The sequence below is a fragment of the Ovis canadensis genome, chromosome 26 (assembly GCF_042477335.2).
Source record: "Ovis canadensis isolate MfBH-ARS-UI-01 breed Bighorn chromosome 26, ARS-UI_OviCan_v2, whole genome shotgun sequence".
Classification (NCBI taxonomy): Eukaryota; Metazoa; Chordata; class Mammalia; order Artiodactyla; family Bovidae; genus Ovis; species Ovis canadensis.
Window position 1 is genome coordinate 32280579 of NC_091270.1, and position 19434 is coordinate 32300012.

Sequence of the window (19434 nt, forward strand, 5' to 3'; positions counted from 1 at the left end):
ATATCTAGAAAGAGCTTTAATATAAGGTATTAATGTATTTTGCCTGGAGAATCCCAGGGACGGGGGAGCGTGGTGGGCTGCCATCTATGGGGTCGCACAGAGTCACACATGACTGGAGTGATTTAGCAGTATTAACATATTTAAAATGGTATTATGTATAAAATTATATCTATATGTGTATCTATATTCTATTGGTTATGTTTCTTAGAGAACCCTGTCTCGTATAACCATAAACATCCTTATTTTCTGGTTGTGCTGGATGGAATGATGATCCTTCCACCAATATTCACAGTTTAATCCTTGAAGCCTGTCAGTGACCTTATCAGGAAGGAGACTTTGCCAGGATGATAAGTGTCTCCATATGGGGAGATTATGCTGGTAGTCCCTAAATGTAATCACAAGGTTCTATATAGGAGAGAGCGGGAGGGAGATTTGATTACAGAAGATGATACTGTGATGACAGAAGCCAGACACCAGGCACTGGTTTTGATGATGGAGGAGGGCCCCCCTGCCAAGGAATTTCGCCAGCCTCTAGAAGAGGGGAAGGGCAAGGAAATGGATTTCCCCCGTGAGTCTCTAGAAGGAACCAGCCCTGCCTTCAGACTGCCTCCAGTCCAGTGAGACTGATTTTGGACTTTTGACTTCCAGAACTGTAAGAGAATAAACGTGTTTTGTTTGAAGCTATTAAGTTTGTGGCAATTTGTTCCAATAGTAATAGGAAAAAAAAATGGAGGAAAGTAGGAAATAATAGGGAAATAATTCCTATTACAGTAGTAATAGGAAATAGTAAGTGATGAAAACGATTCTGGACTTAGTTTTCTTCTCTCCTGGTAAAATCCTTCTACTCTGTGTCTCTCAGGTGTTTCACAAGGTGCATTTGCTTCTGGACATCCCAATCCCATAATTTTGAGAGGCCATCTTTTACAGAGAGTCATGTGGATAGGGCCAGGTGTGAGTCCTGGGGCTTGATGAAAGTCTTACTCAAAGCTTCTGGAATGGTTCCAGGGAAAGGCAGTTAAGGATCTGTGGGTCTGGTTGGGCTCCAGACAAGTTTGCCTGTGCACAATTGACACTGTGTTCCTCTCAGCACACAGTGGTCAGTCCTTAGGAGGGAATAAGACAGCCTGAATCTTGGCACTTGGTCCCCTGCTCACTCACACATCTGTATACACAAGCTGATGATGGACAAACCAAGAGAGCAAGCCATATTCTCTGTGAAATATCCCTACAAAGTGCAGTAAATTTCCAGAATCATTTGATCAAAAGAGAGATATCTGAAATGATGAAACCCAGAAATTGTCCAGGGAACAAATTTAGCATAATTTAAGGGTAAGTTCTTTGGTTCATTTTTAACAGACCAGAGGTAAAAAGAAAGAAAGAAAGAAAAAAACTCTAACACCCAAAGCTTGGGAATCTATGCTTTATTCCCCCGATGCGGCATCCCTAGGCTTTTCTCAAGTCAGAACTAACAAGAGAATGCTGACCGCGAGCCAGCTGCTCTTTCCAGGCAGGTGGGCTGGCCACAGTGAGGCAGACATATCAGCGAGGAAATACCAACTCTCACTTCTTTTTTGCTGGCTTAAGACTTGTTAGTTGCTTGATCAGCTAAGAAATCTAAATTGCAAAGCACAGAGTCTATACTTCTGGATAATAATCTGTTTACCCCTGGGAGCCCTGTCCTTTGCTTGACTCATCTGCTGCTCTGCCTTGTTCTTCTTTGAGTCACAATCTACTTGAGATGACATAGCCTCTTAAAAATTTTTTTTTTCATTTATGCATGTATTCTGTTTGGCTGTGCTGGGTCTTGGTTGCTACGTGGGGTTTTCTCTAGTTGCGGTGAGTAGGGGCTACTCTCTCGCTGTGGAGCGCAGGCTGCTCATTGTGGCGGCTTCTCTTGTTGCAGAGCTCAGGCTCCAGGGTGTGCCGGCTTCAGCAGCTGTGGCTCATGGGCTCAGTAGTTGTGGAATATGGGCTTAGTTGCTCTAGGGCACGTAGGACCTTCCTGGATCAGGGATCAAACCCATGCCTGCTGCATTGGCAGCCAGATTCTTTATCACCGAGCCACCAGGCAAGCCTGACATAGCCTCTTGAAGTGACTTTTCTGTGTTGCTGTGACTTGCACAGATTTCAGGATACAGAATTTTTACCTTTGACTCACAGCTCTCCGTTTTCCTTTGAACATGGACTAGGAGCAAACCTAACGATTACAGTAGTCAATCGTGACTCATTTTGAATCGCCTAAGAACCATGGTCAGTCAGCTTATAAGTTGTAGGATGAGTTCTTTCTTGGAAGTCTTCTTAGAAGGAGATTGAAATAAGCTTCAGAAAGGCAGTTCTGGGCATCTTCTATGGTTGAGATAAAGTATTTGAACCCTGCATAATTGGTTTATTTTCCCAGAAGATCGTCAGCTGAATGGCTATTGACTTCTGTTGGGCTCTGCAATTAGTTTACCAGGTTTGATCAGAAACAGACACGGAGGGGACATAGCCTATGCTCGGGCTGGATTCTGATGACATGCGGAAGAAGAGTAGGTCGCAGAAAGGATCTGAGGCTGCAGAGTCTGCAGTGAGCCCTGGGACAGGGCGGCTGGAGAGCGTGAGGTCCTGCGGAACACCTGGGGGGAGAGCTTTGAAGGAGAAGGGCAACACCTCTATTTGATCTGTTCTGGCTTTTACTCAATGCCCTGATTTTTGGCTCTTTCTACCTCTCTGTCTCCTATCACTGTTTCTTGCTCCTTGGTATTGGAGGGGACAGGCAGCTGAGAGAAAGCACAGGAAAAAGGGGAATGAGATGTGCGGATAAGGCTGACCTCTGGGAAAATTTCCTGTTACCAACTAATGTGTAGAGACCTCAGGTTGTGCACACAGTGGTGAGGGCAGCAACCCAAGTGGATTCACCAGACATTCCCATTCTCAGCTCCCTGAGACATCTGGAATCATTGCCAGTGGTTATCAATTGATACATGCCATGAACATTGCCATTGTTCATAGACTGAATAAATAGTGTTTGCCATTTACTGGTGCTACGTTTAAAATATAACAGAATATAAATTTACTTTTAAATGCTAGTAAATTTACATGGAGGGACTTCATGTAAGTTTACATGAACTATTACTTTTTTATTCTTCATTTGTTCCCCAGTTTACCATAGTAAAATAATAGTACCATTATGTGGACATCTGGAAAACAAAGATTTTTTTTTCTTCAAATTTTAAAAAATCAGTTCAGTTCAGTTGCTCAGTCGTGTCCGACTCTTTGCGACCCCACGGACTGTAGCACGCCAGGCCTCCCTGTCCATCACCAACTCCCAGAGTTTACTCAAACTCATGTCCATTGAATCGGTGATGCCATACAACCATCTCATCCTCTGTCATCCCCTTCTCCTCCTGTCTTCAGTCTTTCCCAGGATCAGGGTCTTTTCAAATGAGTCAGCTCTTCACATCAGGTGGCCAAAGTTGGAGTTTCAGCTTCAACATCAGTCCTTCCAATAAACATTCAGGAGTGATCTCCTTTAGGATAGACTGGTTGGATCTCCTTGCAGTCCAAGGGACTCCCAAGAGTCTTCTCCAATACCACAGTTCAAAAGCATCAATTCTTCGGTGCTCAGCTTTCTTTATAGTCTAGCTCTCACATCCATACATGACTACATGACTATTCCAAAGCCTTTGACTGGGTGGATCACAATAAACTGTGGAAAATTCTGAAAGAGATGGGAATACCAGACCACCTGACCTTCCTCTTGAGAAACCTGTATGCAGGTCAGAAAGCAACAGTTAGAACTGGACATGGAACAACAGACTGGTTCCAAATAGGAAAAGGAGTACGTCAAGGCTGTATATTGTCACCCTGCTTGTTTAACTTCTATGCAGAGTACATCATGAGAAACACTGGGCTGGATGAAGTACAAGCTGGAATCAAGATTGCCAGGAGAAATATCAATAACCTCAGATATGCAGATGACACCACCCTTATGGCAGAAAGAAGAACTAATGAGCCTCTTGATGAAAATGAAAGAGGAGAGCTTTAAGTTGGCTTAAAGCTCAACATTCAGAAAACAAAGATCATGGCGTCCAGTCCCATCACTTCATGGCAAATAGATGGAGAAACAGTGGAAACAGTGTCAGACTTTATTTTTGGGGGCTTGAAAATCACTGCAGATGGTGACTGCAGCCATGAGTAGACAAATTCTGACATCTTCAAAGGACCAAGTGTTTTGTTGGATAAACAGAGCCATAACTTCCTCCAATACAGTAGATATGCTGTCCATACAATACCAACTTGTCATTTGAGATGTTGGGGGAGTGTGTAATTGCCTCAGTTCTGTCTTGCCACAGCAAAGATTTGAAATGATGGGCCAGTGTTACAGTTTGGTTACAGCTCAGAGTTTTATTTGGCAAGCAAAGATTAGTACACCCTCAAGGCGTGAGGGCTGGTAACCCCAAAGGAGGGGCCTCAGTTTGTCTTGGCTTCCTTCTTTTATTCATTTGTCTCCTCCCCCCGAGCCTGCCCTATGCAAATTGGGCTAGCCAAGAAGGGGGTGTGTTTGTTTCACCTGAATTTCTCACTCCCAGTCTGCAGGTTTTCTTTTGTTCTGTTTTCCTGAGCTTTCCCTTTCTTTGTCTTTAAGGTACTGCCATTTTTGACTCCTTTTTCCTATTCTAACTACCTGGCACTCCCCCCTCAAGAGATAGGAGGCCCCGTTCTTTGGGAGTAGGGTCGTTGAGGTCTCTCTGGCTACTTCCTGCTGAGCTGGGGTGGCGAGGGGCATTGGGCCTCCCCCTTTTGCTAGTCCCAAGCCTCAGAGTCCTTACAGCAGTGTCCATCTAAGGGTGAGTGGTATTTTCTGTGGTCGGCTGTCATTTTTTACATCCTTGTTGAACTGGCACTGAATGTTGTAGCTTGTTGACCTGGGAAGAGACAAAATGGGTTAGACAATTGATTATACATGGAGCAATCATAAACAGCATTCTTATGGTGATAACAGGGATTAATAGGGGCATTAGCCAACTCCAAATTCCCCCTCACCAGGAAAAGGATCCCCTGAAGAGAGAATGTAACCACCCAGAGAACTCTCCAGCTTGTTCTTTGAGATCCTGTAGGATCTGAGTATTTTTCTTTTTCCTATTCTAACTACCTAACAGACATGTTTTGCTCTTTCATTAAAATATACATTTGAGAGTTCACCTATTAACTTTCAAATTCAGTGGTTTGTCATCAGGTAATGGTGTCATCTGTAATTAAAATATAAACAAAAATTTTGTCTTTATAAAAATAGCATAGATTGAAAAGGGGGAAATTCTTCACTATTCTGCCACTCAGGATATCTACTATTAATCTCTGGGTGTGTATCCTTCTATAACTTTTAAAATACCCTTGCTTATATATATTATTATTTAAAAGAGATTTTTTTTCCAGGTTCTATATATAGCTTTTTGTCTTTTTTTCTTTGATTTACCAATTTAGGATTAATGTCTTTCTATGAGAAGACATCTTGTTAAAATCTGGAATTCCGTATTAATTCATTTGCAAAAGAATCTGTGATTGAGGTACATCCAAGTTTCTAGAGAGCAGAAAATAATTCTTATTTTCCTTTGAAAGCATGCCTGGAAGGTATGACAAGTTAAGATGATGGCACAGATTTTTTCTAACATGTCTTTCTTCCAACTAAATAATTATGATTTCTTTCTTGCTGCATGTTCTTTTATGCTTTTATTCTCAGTCTGTGATTAAAACCTCTTTAATTAGGAACTAGAGAAATCACTCTAATTTAGGATTCATTTAAAATTTACTGGCCTGCACTTAATTCTAATCTTTCACTGCTTGTGTCCATTTACTAGGGTGATTTTAGCATTACATATCTTCCTCTCCTAAAAAGAAAAGTTTTTTTCCCTGAGGATTGCATAGATATCAAACAGCACATTAGTATTTCACATTTTAGCTTAAATGAGATAGAAACTTGCAAACCAAATTTCCCTTAATAAAAACACAAGCTTGAAAATTACAGACTCTATAATATTTCCCTGGCTATAACCTCAGGAGGGGCAAAATGCATCTTCATAGGATAAATGTTAGACTGTAAGAATAACAAAATGAGTTCAGAGGAGAATAACAGAATAATTAAAGGCTTAGACAATAATATCTGTAGAGCAAATAACAGAATTGTATTTATTGCCTTGGTAAAACGGCTGTTAGTGATTATAAACAGAGTTTACAATGGCAAATTGAATATTGACCATTGCTCACCAATGTGAAGGATGAAACAAGAACTAGAAGCCTTAGAGGTCTAAGTCATATCCCTCTAAAAGATTTTTTTTTTTAAGAACAAAAATGTCATTTATTAGAAAGATGGCAAAGTTGATGGAAAGTGTATTGGATCAGAAGTGAGGAGATCTGAGTTCTGTCTGGGCACTGCCTCTGACTCATCAGGTGATCCTTCAAACATCCTATTATCTCCCTGGGTGAGCATTTACCATCTTTTAAGTAAAAAGATGGATCTAAGATGTTGATAATATTCCATCAGCCCTGACCTGCTCCAATCAGGGTAATATCATTCTTGTCCACTGTGGCAGAGACCATCAGTTACCTTTCCCAGCATCTGTCTTCCCCTTCCACCTCAGAAACAAATCCTAATCATTTTAGCTGGCATAATTTTTCCTAGAATAAAAAGCTGTATATCTTCTTTTCCTTGCAGTGCAGTGTGGCTATGTAACTAAGGACTATAATAGTGAGTGAAATGGAAGCAGATGAGTTGTGTGGGACCATGGGAAGGTAGATTTAAGGGAGTTAACCTGGCTTCAGGGGGTCTCTTTTTTTTGGTCTCCTTTAGATACAAGACTCAGATGAGCTGGTTTAAACTTCAGAAATCACCTTAGACCATTAGGTAATCTTGAGAACGGAAGCAATTGTCTAGCTAATGGAACAAAGATAACATCCTGGATCTCCTTAGTGACACCATGGAGTCACCATACACACGCTGGTCTCTGTTCTGTGCTTTTTCACATGCGACAGAAGTTTTATCTGTCTTTGTTAGGCATTGCTAATTGTTTTCCTCTTAAAGCAGCTATATCAAATTCTAAAGGATGCAGTCAATCAAATGTGATTATTGTTGATTTAAAATAACTACAGCTAGCAATTATTTTGCACTTAGTAGATGCCAAACATTGTGCTAAAGGTTTTATGGACATTGCCTGATTTGATTTGTCCAATACAAATACTTATGAGTTGGGTATTATTATCTAATAATCTACAACTAAGAAAATGGAAACTTAGAAAGATCAAATAGTAGCTGCAGAATCATCATGGAGCTCAAAAATGATCCAGCCTGGATTCTAAACCAGTGTGGGATGATTCCAAAGCTTGTTCTCTCAATCATTGTCATTAGTTTCATGCAGTCATTCTTCTCTGTGAGTAAAAGATGTACAAGGAGCATCATGTTAACCGATACTTGGAGAGAGCCTGATAGAATTATTTATATGTAGACGACATGACATTCAATCTATTTCCTGAACAAAAGTAGGAAACAAAGATCCACTATACCTGCAGTAATACAGGTAATCCAGATTGCCGGGAGAAATATCATTAACCTCAGATATGCAGATGATACCACCCTTATGGCAGAAGGTGAAGAGGAGCTAAAAAGCCTCTTGATGAAAGTGAAAGTGGAGAGTGAAAAAGTTGGCTTAAAGCTCAACGTTCAGAAAACGAAGATCATGGCATCCAGTCCCATCACTTCATGGGAAATAGATGAGGAAACAGTGGAAACAGTGTCAGACTTTATTTTTGGGGTCTCCAAAATCACTGCAGATGGTGAATGCAGCCATGAAATTAAAAGACGCTTACTCCTTGGAAGAAAAGTTATGACCAACCTAGATAGCATATTCAAAAGCAGACACATTACTTTGCCAACAAAGGTCCTTCTAGTCAAGGCTATGGTTTTTCCTGTGGTCATGTATGGATGTGAGAGTTGGACTGTGAAGAAAGCTGAGTGCTGAAGAACTGATGCTTTTGAACTGTGGTGTTGGAGAAGACTCTTGAGAGTCCCTTGGACTGCAAGGAGATCCAACCAGTCCATTCTGAAGGAGATCAGCCCTGGGATTTCTTTGGAAGGAATGATGCTGAAGCTGAAACTCCAGTACTTTGGCAACCTCATGCAAAGAGTTGACTCATTGGAAAAGACTCTGATGCTGGGAGGGATTGGGGGCAGGAGGAGAAGGGGACGACTGAGGATGAGATGGCTGGATGGCATCACTGACTTGATGGACGTGAGTCTGAGTGAACTCCAGGAGTTGGTGATGGACAGGGAGGCCTGGCATGCTGCGATTCATGGGGTTGCAAAGAGTCGGACACGACTGAGCGACTGAACTGAACTGAATACAGGTAATAACTATCCCAAAACCTTACTTAGACAAACATTTTACCTTATAAGAGATTTTTATAAATGGAAATAACATTCCTTGATATCAAAGATTATGTTGGGTCTTAAATACAATGAAATATATACAGTTCATAGTGGAACACCAGGTACACAATAAGTGCTCAACAAATGACACCTGACAGCATTATTATTTGCAGAGTCCACAGTGATGATCTGAAAATCTAAGGGAATCAGAAATATTAGGTGCAGATGTAACCTCTGCAACTTGGTAATTACATGAACACAGTTTAGTCATTTAACCTTGAGGCATTTAATTTTCTAAGGAATGGGTAACTTATTTTACAGAATTGTAATTAGAGGTAATGTTTTTCAAGTGCCCATTCCAATGCTTGACATATCCTAGAATCCCAGCAAATGGAAGTATTCATATTAGCATGATTATGATTCTCAAAGGACTCTAATAAACTCATTTGCCAACAGTAATTTTCTCCTACGTTTATCAGCTCACATGGAAGAGTGTTTGCTCTGGGGTGTGGCTGAGCGACAGCAGCGTGTGTCTGTAGTTCAGAGGCTGCTGTGGGGAGGTTTCTGTCGGAGCAGACAGTTGAACTGCGTGCCGAGGCAGACAGTGCACCGGGCCATTCTGCTGTCCCTGCCAAACTGCTGTGGAATTCAAGTTTGTTGCCCCCGATTATTCTTTCTGTGCATGCCTTGATCTCTTTTCTGCCTTTGCCCTGTAGCCAAGGTCGTCCCGATCTCAGTAGGCCAAAAGGAGACCGGTGCTTGCTGGAAACACAGGGCATAAGTATCATGGGAGGGATGCACCCCTTGGCTAGATGAGACTTTACAGAGTGGGTGTTCTCCATGAGAACATTTTCATGTATTTCTATTTATCATTCTTTTGGCAAATGTTCATCCTTTAGAAAAGTTTTTCTCATAAGAATCAAATAATAGAAGAGTGTAGAATGCAAAGGTTTTCTTATGAAAATATTACTTATTTAATTCTTTCCAACATTGACAGTGCTTTTAGAACTCTATCGGAAGGTTGTCCCCAGCTATTTAGAGTGCATGACTCTCCAAGCCTCACACAAAGTCCTGAACTAGGAGAAATGTTTCTCCATCTCTCCTGATTCCTTTCCCCTCCCTGCCAAGTTTTATCTGAGATTAAAATGTTTACATACCTTTTTTTTTTTTTCATTTAAAAATTTCCAAATTTTCCCATATCCTGCATGGAAAAAAAAATGTGACTCTAAACTCTCGCTTCTAGGCTGCTCGTGATGAAGAATCCGCTGGAAGCTCTGGAGGACAGGTGCTTGTCGTCTAATGTTACACAGCTCTCCTCTCAACTTACCGCCCCAGGAAAGGAATTTGCCAGAGCAGGAGGGAGCTGAGGAAGTCTGGGCAATCCATGACAAACCATCTGAAATCAGTTTCGCAGGCAGCGGAATAAACACCTAGCCAGACGTTACGTTGCTTTTCAGAGAGGTGAGTCCTTTCCTGTTTCCTAACTGCCATCTAGAAAACTAGAAACAAAAATTAAGCTGTTGATGCATGCATGAAACCTTAAAGCAAGAAATAGTTCTTTTTTAAAAGGAAGCCATTTTTGGGGGTGGGGGGAGTGGAGTTAGGGTAGGTCTGAGTAAGTCATTAAATTGTGGTTTTGAAGCCAAGGTCAGTTTTCTTTGATGATAAAGTATGCGTAAATCAGAAAGGCTGAGATTACTACAAAAGAAAAAAAAATGTGTAGAGGATTGAGTGGTTTAATTGTGCTTACGTTCTTTTTTTATAACTGCATTCTTTGAAGGCAAATGTCAAGTTCTGTTTAGACTTTGCAGAGGAAACTTTCAGAAAACCTAGCTTACTTGGAGTATTTCTCTCCCTCTGCTTTTTCTGCTACCATTACTCCTGCCACCCCTGCAAGGATGACATTAAAAACGGCAATGATGTTAGCTTAAGGGCTGCTGGACTGCAGGGCTCTGGGAGGGCAAACTATGCTTCCGACATTCAGTTCAACACCTGCCATTATTTCCAAGGGTGTTATTGTCATATCTCTCTGATTACTTCTTCCTTTGGGCTCTCATAGCAATTTGTGTGTAACACTATTGTGTGTAACACTATCAAATCACTATCTAACTAGCTGTTTATGTGTCTTCTGTACACATGATTTTTTTTTTTTAATCAGATAGCACTATTTCAGCAAATTTTTTTTGTTTCCAGGGACTGGACTAATGCTTGGTACATGCATGTATACTAAGTCACGTCTAGCTCTTTGCGGCTCTCTAGACTGAAGCCCACCAGGCTCCTCTGTCCATGGGATTCTCCAGGCAAGAATGCTGGAGTGGTTTGCCATGCCCTCTAGGATCTTCCTGACCAAGGGATGGAACCCTTACATCTCCTGCTTTGGTAGATGAGTTCTTTACCTCTAGTGCCACCTGGGAAACCCAACTTGGTACATAGTAAGTGTGTATTAAATTTTTTATTGATTGAATGAAAGCTCTCTAGGCCATGCTCTTCACTTGTAGACAGAGAACCTTAGGGTGTAATTGGATTTAACATTTGATCTTTGGAAAACACTTAGTGAAAGTGTTCCGACAACACTCTTTAATAGAATAAATTTAGTGTGACATGTAAGAGTGTATTTAACCCCAAAATTAGCTTCCTAATCCATGATGAGCTATCACAGCAGGTTGTGTCTGGATGGGTGTATTGGCTCACTCTGGGTGTGATATCAAACCATTTCCCTCCATTTCTCCCCTTCTCAGATGTTCTATGGAGCCCCTGTCAGAAGTTCAGGGCCGAAAGGAGGGCTGGGCACAGTGTTCCACTTCCACAGAGCATCTCTATTTCCAGCAGAGACTGTAACCTTCATCATCAGGTGCACCAACCTGTACCATTAAATCCTTGCTGGTGATTTTCTCTGTGTGCACTTCTGGCTCTTTAATAAATACAGCACTTCGTGTGCAGCTCTGCTTCTTGGAGCTAGTGAGTCCGGTGAGTTAGGGTTGCTCCTGCTACTGCTGGTAGGCTGACCTCCCAGAGGGAGTCTACTGCTTGCTGAATTAGCCATGTCTGCTGAGTCAAGCTGGTGTCAGCCGATGCACTGAAGGCATGCGTATGTGGCAGTTGAGCGCTGCTTACCCACGAAACTTCCCTGATAGCTCAATTGGTAAAGAATCTGCCTGCAATGCAGAAGACCCCGGTTCAATTCCTGGGTTGGGAAGATCTCCTGGAGAAGGGATAGGCCACCCACTCCAGTATTCTTGGGCTTCCCTTGTGGCTCAGCTGGTAAAGAATCTGCCTGCATTGTGGGAAACCTGGGTTCGATCCCTGCATTGGGAAGATCCCCTGGAGAAGGGAAAGGCTATCCACTCCAATATTCTGGTCTGGAGAATTCCGTGGGCTGTATAATTCATGGTGTGGCAAAGAGTCAGACATGACTGAGCTACTTTCACTTTCTCGGGCTTCCTGGGTAGCTCAGACGGTAAAGCATCTGCCTACAATGTGGGAGATCTGGGTTCGATCCCTGGGTGGGGAAGATCCCCTGGAGAAGGAAAGGGCAACCCACTCCAGTATTCATGCCTGGAAAATCCCACGGACTGAGGAGCCTGGTGAGCTACAGTCTATGGGGTCACAAAGAGTCAGACATGACTGAATGACTTCACTTCACTACACTACTCACGAACAGAAGCATTTATTCTACCAGCTTCTGGAAGTGTTGGCAACTGAAGGGTTTGCAAGCCGTTACAACTGCATCACAGTTGAACACTTTCATCCACTCAATCCTACTTCCTTCAATTCTCCCCGGGGTATTGGTCCCATAAACTCTCTGAGTGCAAATCTCCATCTCAGATAGGTTTCCCAGAGAACCTCACCTAAGACAGGAAGGAACTCAAACCTACATACCTATTGAGACTTCACGGTGGATGTAGGGAATAAACGTGGGAGAAAGGGAATGAAGTCAGTACCTTATAGACACATGACAAATGGTTCTGCAGGCTTTTGTTCATCTGGGTCCCTGAATTCTCCCAGGCTCCAGTGGGAACACTCTGACATCAGCTATGATCAAAGTCCTAGCCTTTCATGCGCTGAGAGCCTGTAATCATTACCACAGGGAATGTCCTGAGCTGAGAGTCATCGGGCATTCATAAAAATCCATCTTTGGAAATCACAGTAGGGAAATAAATAAGCAAAATTCTTAACATCAAGTAAGCTTGAGCTCAAATCTTTACTCTTGTAATCATGAGGTCAGTAATTCTAGGTTGCTTATTTCGCCATTCTAAGTTTCAGTGTATTTGTTAGATGGTGGTATTGATGATCATAATAATAATGGGCTTCCCAGGTGGTGCTAATGGTAAAGAATCTGCCTGCAAACGCAGGGGATGTTAAGAGATGTGGGTTTGATCCCTGGTTTGGGAAGATTCCCTGGAGGAGGAAATGGCATTCCATTCCAGTATGCTTGCCTGAAGAATCCTATGGACAGAGGAGTCTGGCAGGCTACAGTCCATGGGGTGGTAAACAGTTGGACATGACTGAGCATACTACTACTAAAGACCATTTGAAATAATACTTGTGATGTTTAAAACAGAAAGCTCATGCAAAGTATACAATTCCTAACATATTGAAAGCACGTGGGATTTTTAATTAAGAGAGCCTAATTCTAGGCTTGAATGTACCATTTCAGTCAGTTCAGTCGCTCAGTCATGTCGACTGTACTATTCTCTGCCTGAATGTACTATTTATTCTCTGTTTAAAGACTTTGTGGGAGGACTTCCCTGGTGGTCCAATGACTGAGACTCTGTGCTCCCAATGCAGGGAGCCTGGTTTGATCCCTGGTCAGGGAACTAGATCCAATGTTTCACCTGAGATCCTGCGTGCCACAACCAAGACCTGACACAGCCAAATTAATTAATTACCTAAATATTTTTAAAAAAGACTTTTAGGATGGGCTTAATAATCATCATCTCAAGATAAAGTTTTGCATCCTTTGTTACAGAAACCTCTTCCTAACAACAGACCCAGAATCTTCCGCAGAAGTTTCTCTCCCCTTCTGCTTATGGCGATCCATGTTTTATATGAATGTTCTAGCTTGTTGCATATTTTCCTTAACCTAAAGTTATGAAAATTTATTCAGATCCTCAGTGAGTTAAACAAACTTCAAAGAGAATATTTTCATCTCTGTTCAATAGGTTCTCTGTAAAGTAGTTGGGCAGGGGGGGAAGCCTTATGATGAAACCCATGAAAACTAATGTTTATCTTAGGCTTTCCTCAACTTTGAATGTTGTGCTACTTCTAAGGCAATCAAAGGTTTCCAAGCAAGTTTATACCCACACTGTTTTAGAACTCTGAAATTTCCTGTGTGGCATCTTTAGACTGGCCTGAGTACAGTTTTTGTGCCCACACAAAGGGCATATGGTTGGATGGCATCACTGACTCCATGGGCATGAGTCTGAGCAAGCTCTGGGAGTTGGTGATGGACAGGGAGGCCTGGCGTGCTGCAGTCCATGGGGTCGCAAAGAGTCGGACATGACTGAGCCACTGAACTGAAAGGGCATATGAGCACCCCGATCCTCGATGGCACATGCTTCTCATTTCATGCGACTCTCCACCCAGTCCTGGGCAGATCCCCAGCCCCTGGCATTCCAAGCCAGCAGATGGCACCTACTCTCTCTTTGCTTTTGGGCAGTAAGTGGTGTGGTCACTACCTCCTCACTGGGGCCACCTTTTCCTGTCAGGACCCCATCCTCTGGTTTCCTTATTCCCTCTTAGAGGTGGGTTCATCTGGCTTCCTTCCTGATTTAACTGTTATGAAGCAGAAGCCATTGGCTTGGCCTCAAAGCTCAGGGCAGGCCCTTGCCAACCAGCTCAGCTCCACAGACCCGCTGATGTCTGCCATTCCCAGCATACTCCTCCTCTTCTTAAAAACACCATCTACATGACTTACCAGGAAGTAAAATGACTAATATGTATGGGAATATCTTTTGAGTGTGATGGCAAATATGAGCGAGATAAGGGTTAAATATTTACCCTAGACAGAACTTTGGAGTTTTCATACTCTGATGTATAATGGGTCGGCGGAGGTGAGGGAAAGGAAGTGAGGGAGTGGTGATGAAGAGAGCGAAGCAGGAAACTCCTGTATCTGCCTCCTGCAGGTGCTTGTGACCCAGATCTGGGCAGACTGGGCAGCAAACCAGGTCTTCATTCAGCAGGCTGTATCCTGGTTGGTTCTCTGCTCTTGCCCTTTCATTAGGTATGCACAGAGTAAGCTTTTTCTCTGGTGCCCTGGGCATTTAGCAAGCTGGTTCAACCTCCACACCACCTCTCTGCTCTTCCCCCATTTGTTTGTTTGTCTTTTTTAAGCATGAACTGAAATGTAGAGAGAGATTCCTTTTTTTTGGAAATGAGTTCTTTTCACAAGGTCAGTTTTTGCCCATTACCCACCAAGAGGAGGACAATTTGAGCAAATGATCACCCTTAATTAGGAAAAGTATGAAACTCATAATGACAACGGGCAATTTGAGTAATTAAAATTACTTTAGCAAAATATTGATTTCTTTTAAATTAAAATGTGCCCAGAAGCTTATTTGTATTTTATATATATTCAAATGACTTTTTGGTTATTCAGTTTTTCTCATTTTAAACCACTTGTGAGCTGACTTTTCCATTTATGCTGGAGGATGTTCGATATCTCAGAATAATAATTGAGAATGACCCATAAATACTTTAAATTTATGAACCTATCTCTTACTAGCTAAACCACAATTTCTTCAGTATAATAGCTGGGGAAAAACATAGTAGAATTCTAGAGAAAACAGTTCTTGGCTTACGTTCTTATGTTCAGCAGCCTTATTATTGTCGAGAGTCCCCAAAATTAAAATGCAAAACTAAGCTTCTTGGCTCAGCTTGCTTACTTAACCTTAACAAAAATAGAAGGGTCTGTTTCATTAATCAGAAGAACACCAGACAGAGTGCATGAATTTTATCTTCCACTTTGTCCTCTGTATTTCAGAATGATGATAATAATAATAAAAGTCCTTGCATTTTGCAGCCAGACAATCATATTCTTTTTGTTTCTATCATGTTCCTATGTAAAATGAATTTCTCAGACAGACTAAATGCCTTAAGGGGCAAAAATTCTTATGATCCTCTCCCCAGGAAATCTTTAAAAATAGAACAAACTTTCATTTGTCTGGGTGTGGTTTTTTAAGCACAGTGTGTCTTTGGCAGAGGGATAGTTGAGCTGACCTATGGATGTTGCCTGGAGCTGCATGATCACTTAGGTGGAGAATTTTCCCTTAATCCTTGCCAGGTTTAATTTATCACAACAACGCATATGCTTATAAATGCTGTAAAACAAAAATGGGGTGCAATCTTCTTTTCCAATGTAAAGTAATGAAACAGCTTATTTCTCAAATTTGGGAAAGTAAGATTACATCAGGGAAAAGTATGATTTTTTTTTCCTCTTCAAACCTCTCCTGAAAGATAGTGAAATATGATTAATAGCATGCTACTTATGACAATGTGTTTTCAAACAACTGGACCAAATCAGCAAAATGGAACCATATGCTCCATCAAGACCACCTTCATGTTCCTCACTTGAATCTGACGCTGGGTGTCTGGACAGACAGAGAGGCCTGACCATGCTCAGGTGTGCTGATGGGCGCTGACAGGGTGGGTACTGGGTGAGGGCCAGAGAAAGCGATTTCACAGATACGGTTACAACCTGTTATGCTTACATCATCTGTCCTCCTGCTGGCCTCCTAGACATGTTGCGGGCAGCCACAAGTTCCCTGCTGTCCAATCTCCCCTGCTGGGAATGATTATGCTATGAAAGTTTTCACTTTAGCATAACTCCAAAAGAAAAGAATAATATTATCATTTCAGTATGTTGATCATTAACTCACATATACACGCATACACAGAAGATGACAGTTGGTCAATTTTTACAAACTATTTTGTCTGTGGGCAAATTCCAAATCACATTTATTCTTGTATTTACCAGTCCCCTTTTTTCCTCTTTTTCAAGAGGAAGTCCAAAGTTAGTCTGTTTTTTTTAACAGCCAAGCTTTTTTAAGGTATTAGTTACATTATGTGAAAATGCAGGCATGCATGCAAATTGATTTTTTTTAGTGGATTTATAGAACAGTGTAATTATTGCTACATCCCAGTTTAAAAATGTTTCCATCACTCCAGTAAGTTCCCTGTGCCCATTTGCTGTCCATCTCATCCCCCACCTCTAGCCCAAGGCAAGCACTGATTACTTTCTGCCCCATAGATTCACTTTCCCTTTTTTTTTTAAACTTATTTTTTACTGAAGGATAATTGCTTTACAAAATTTTGTTGTTTTCTGTCAAACCTCAACATGAATCAGCCATATGTATACATATATCCCTTCCCTTTTGAACCTCCTCCCATCTCCCTCCCCACTCCACCCCTCTAGGTTGATACAGAGCCCCTGTTTGAGTTTCCTGAGCCATACAGCAAATTCCCGTTGGCTATCTATTTTATATATGGCAATGTAAGTTTCCATACTCTCTCCATGCATCTCACCCTCTCCTCCCCTCTCCCCATGTCCATAAGTCTATTCTCTATGCCTGTTTCTCCACTGCTGCCCTGTACATAAATTCTTCAGTACCATTCTTCTAGATTCCATATATATGCATTAGAATAAGATATTTATCTTTCTCTTTCTGACTGACTTCACTCTGTATAATAGGTTCCAGGGTCATCCACCGCATTAGAACTGACTCAAATGAGTTCCTTTTTGTGGTTGAGTAATATTCCATTGTGTGTATGCACCACAACTTCTTTATCCATTCATCTGTTGATGGACATCTAGGTTGCTTCCGTGTCCTAGTTACTGTAAATAGTGCTTCAATGAACAATGGGTTACATGTGTCTTTTCCAATTTTGGTTTCTTCAGGGTATATGCCTAGGAGTGGGATTGCTGGGTCACATGGTGGTTTTATTCCTAGTTTTTTAAGGAATCTCCATACTGTCTTCCATAGTGGCTGTATCAGTTTGTTTTCCTACCAACAGTGCAACAGCATTCCCTTTTCTCCCAGCATTTATTGTTTGTAGACTTTTTGATGATGGCCATTCTGACTGGGAGGCCTGGCATGCTGCAGTCCATGGGGTCACAAAGAGTCAGACACGACTGAGTGACTGAACTGAACCGATTCTGACTGATGTGAGGTGATATCTCATTGTAGTTTTGATGTGCATTTCTCTAATAATGAGCCATGTTGAGCATTTTTTCTTGTGTTTGTTAGCCATCCGTACGTCTTCTTTGGAGAAATGCCTTAGGTCTTTGCCCCACTTTTTGTTTGTTTTTCTGGTATTGAGTTGAGTTTTTCTGGTATTTAGTTGGTTGTTTTTCTGACATTGAGTTGTATGAGCTGCTTGTATATTTTGGAAAGTAATCCTTTGTCAGTTGTTTCATTTGCTATTATTTTCTCCCATTCTGAGGGTTGTCTTTTCACATTGCTTAGCAAGGTATCCTTTTCTGTGCAAAAGCTTTTAAGTTTAATCAGGTCCCACTTGTTTATTTTCGTTTTTATTTCCGTTACTCTAGGAGGTGGGTCATAGAGAATCTTGCTTTGATTTGTCATCGAGTGTTCTGCCTATGTTTTCCTTTAAGAGTTTTATGGTTTCTGGTCTTACATGGAGGTCTTTAATCCATTTTGAGTTTATCTTTGTGTGTGGTGTTAGGAAATGTTTAAATTTCATTCTTTTACATGTAGCTGTCCAGTTTTCTCAGCACCATTTATTGAAGAGGCTGTCCTTGCCCCACTGTATATTCTTGCCTCCTTTGTCAAAAACAAAGTACCCATAGGTGCATGGCTTTGTTTCTGGGCTTTCTATCTTGTCCTATTGGTCTATATTTCTGTTTTTGTGCCAGTACTATACTGTTTCAATGACAGTAGCTTTGTAGTACAATCTGAAGTCAGGAAGGTTGATTCTTCCAGCTGCATTCTTCTTTCGCAAGACTGCATTGGCTATTCAGAGTCTTTTGTGTTTCCATATGAATTGTGAAATTTTTTGTTCTAGTTCTGTGAAAAATGTCATTGGTAATTTGATAGGGATTGCACTGAATCTGTAGATTGTGTTTGGTAGTATAGTCATTTTCACAGTATTGATTCTTCCTACCCAGGAACATGGAATATCTCTCCATCTGTTTATGTTGTCTTTGATTTCTTTCATTAGTGTCATAGTTTTCTGTGTACAGTTCTTTTGTCTCCTTAGGTAAGTTTATTCCTAGATATTTAATTCTTTCTGTTGCAATGGTGAAGGGGATTGATTTCTCTTTCTGATTTTTCATTGTTGGTATATAGAAATGCAAGTGATTTCTGGGTACTGATTTTGTATCCTGCAACTTTTCTAAGTCCACTGATTAGCTCTAGTAATTTTATGATACTATCTTTAAGGTTTTCTATGTATGGTATGATGTCATCTGCAAACAGTGAGAGCTTCACTTCTTCTTTTCCAATCTGGATTCCTTTTATTTCTTTTTCTCTTCTGATTGCTGTAGCTAGAACGTCCAGAACTATGTTGATGGTGGTGAAAGTGGACACCTTTGTCTTGTTCCTGATCTTAGGGGGAGTGCTTTCAGTTTTTTCACCATTGAGAATAATGTTTGCCATAGGCTTATCATATATGGCCTTTACTATGTTGAAGCCTTTACTTCCTTCTTAAAACTGCTTTTGCTGAATCCCATAGGTTTTGAATTGTGTTTTCATTGTCATTTGTTTCTAGAAATTTTTTGATTTCCCTTTTGCTTTCTTCAGTAACCTCATTTTTCCTCTTGATAACGGTGAAAGAGGAGAGCGAAAAAGCTGGCTATGTTGATGTAGGTTCCTTCTATGCCTATTTTTTGAAGAGTTTTAATCATAAATGAGTGCTGAGTTTTGTCAAAGACTTTTTCTCCATCTATTGAGATGATCATATGGTTTTTATCTTTCAATTTGTTAATATGGTGTATCACATTGATTGATTTGCATATATTGAAGAATCCTTGCATCCCTGGAATAAACCCAACTTGGTCGTGGTGTGTGAGCTTTTTG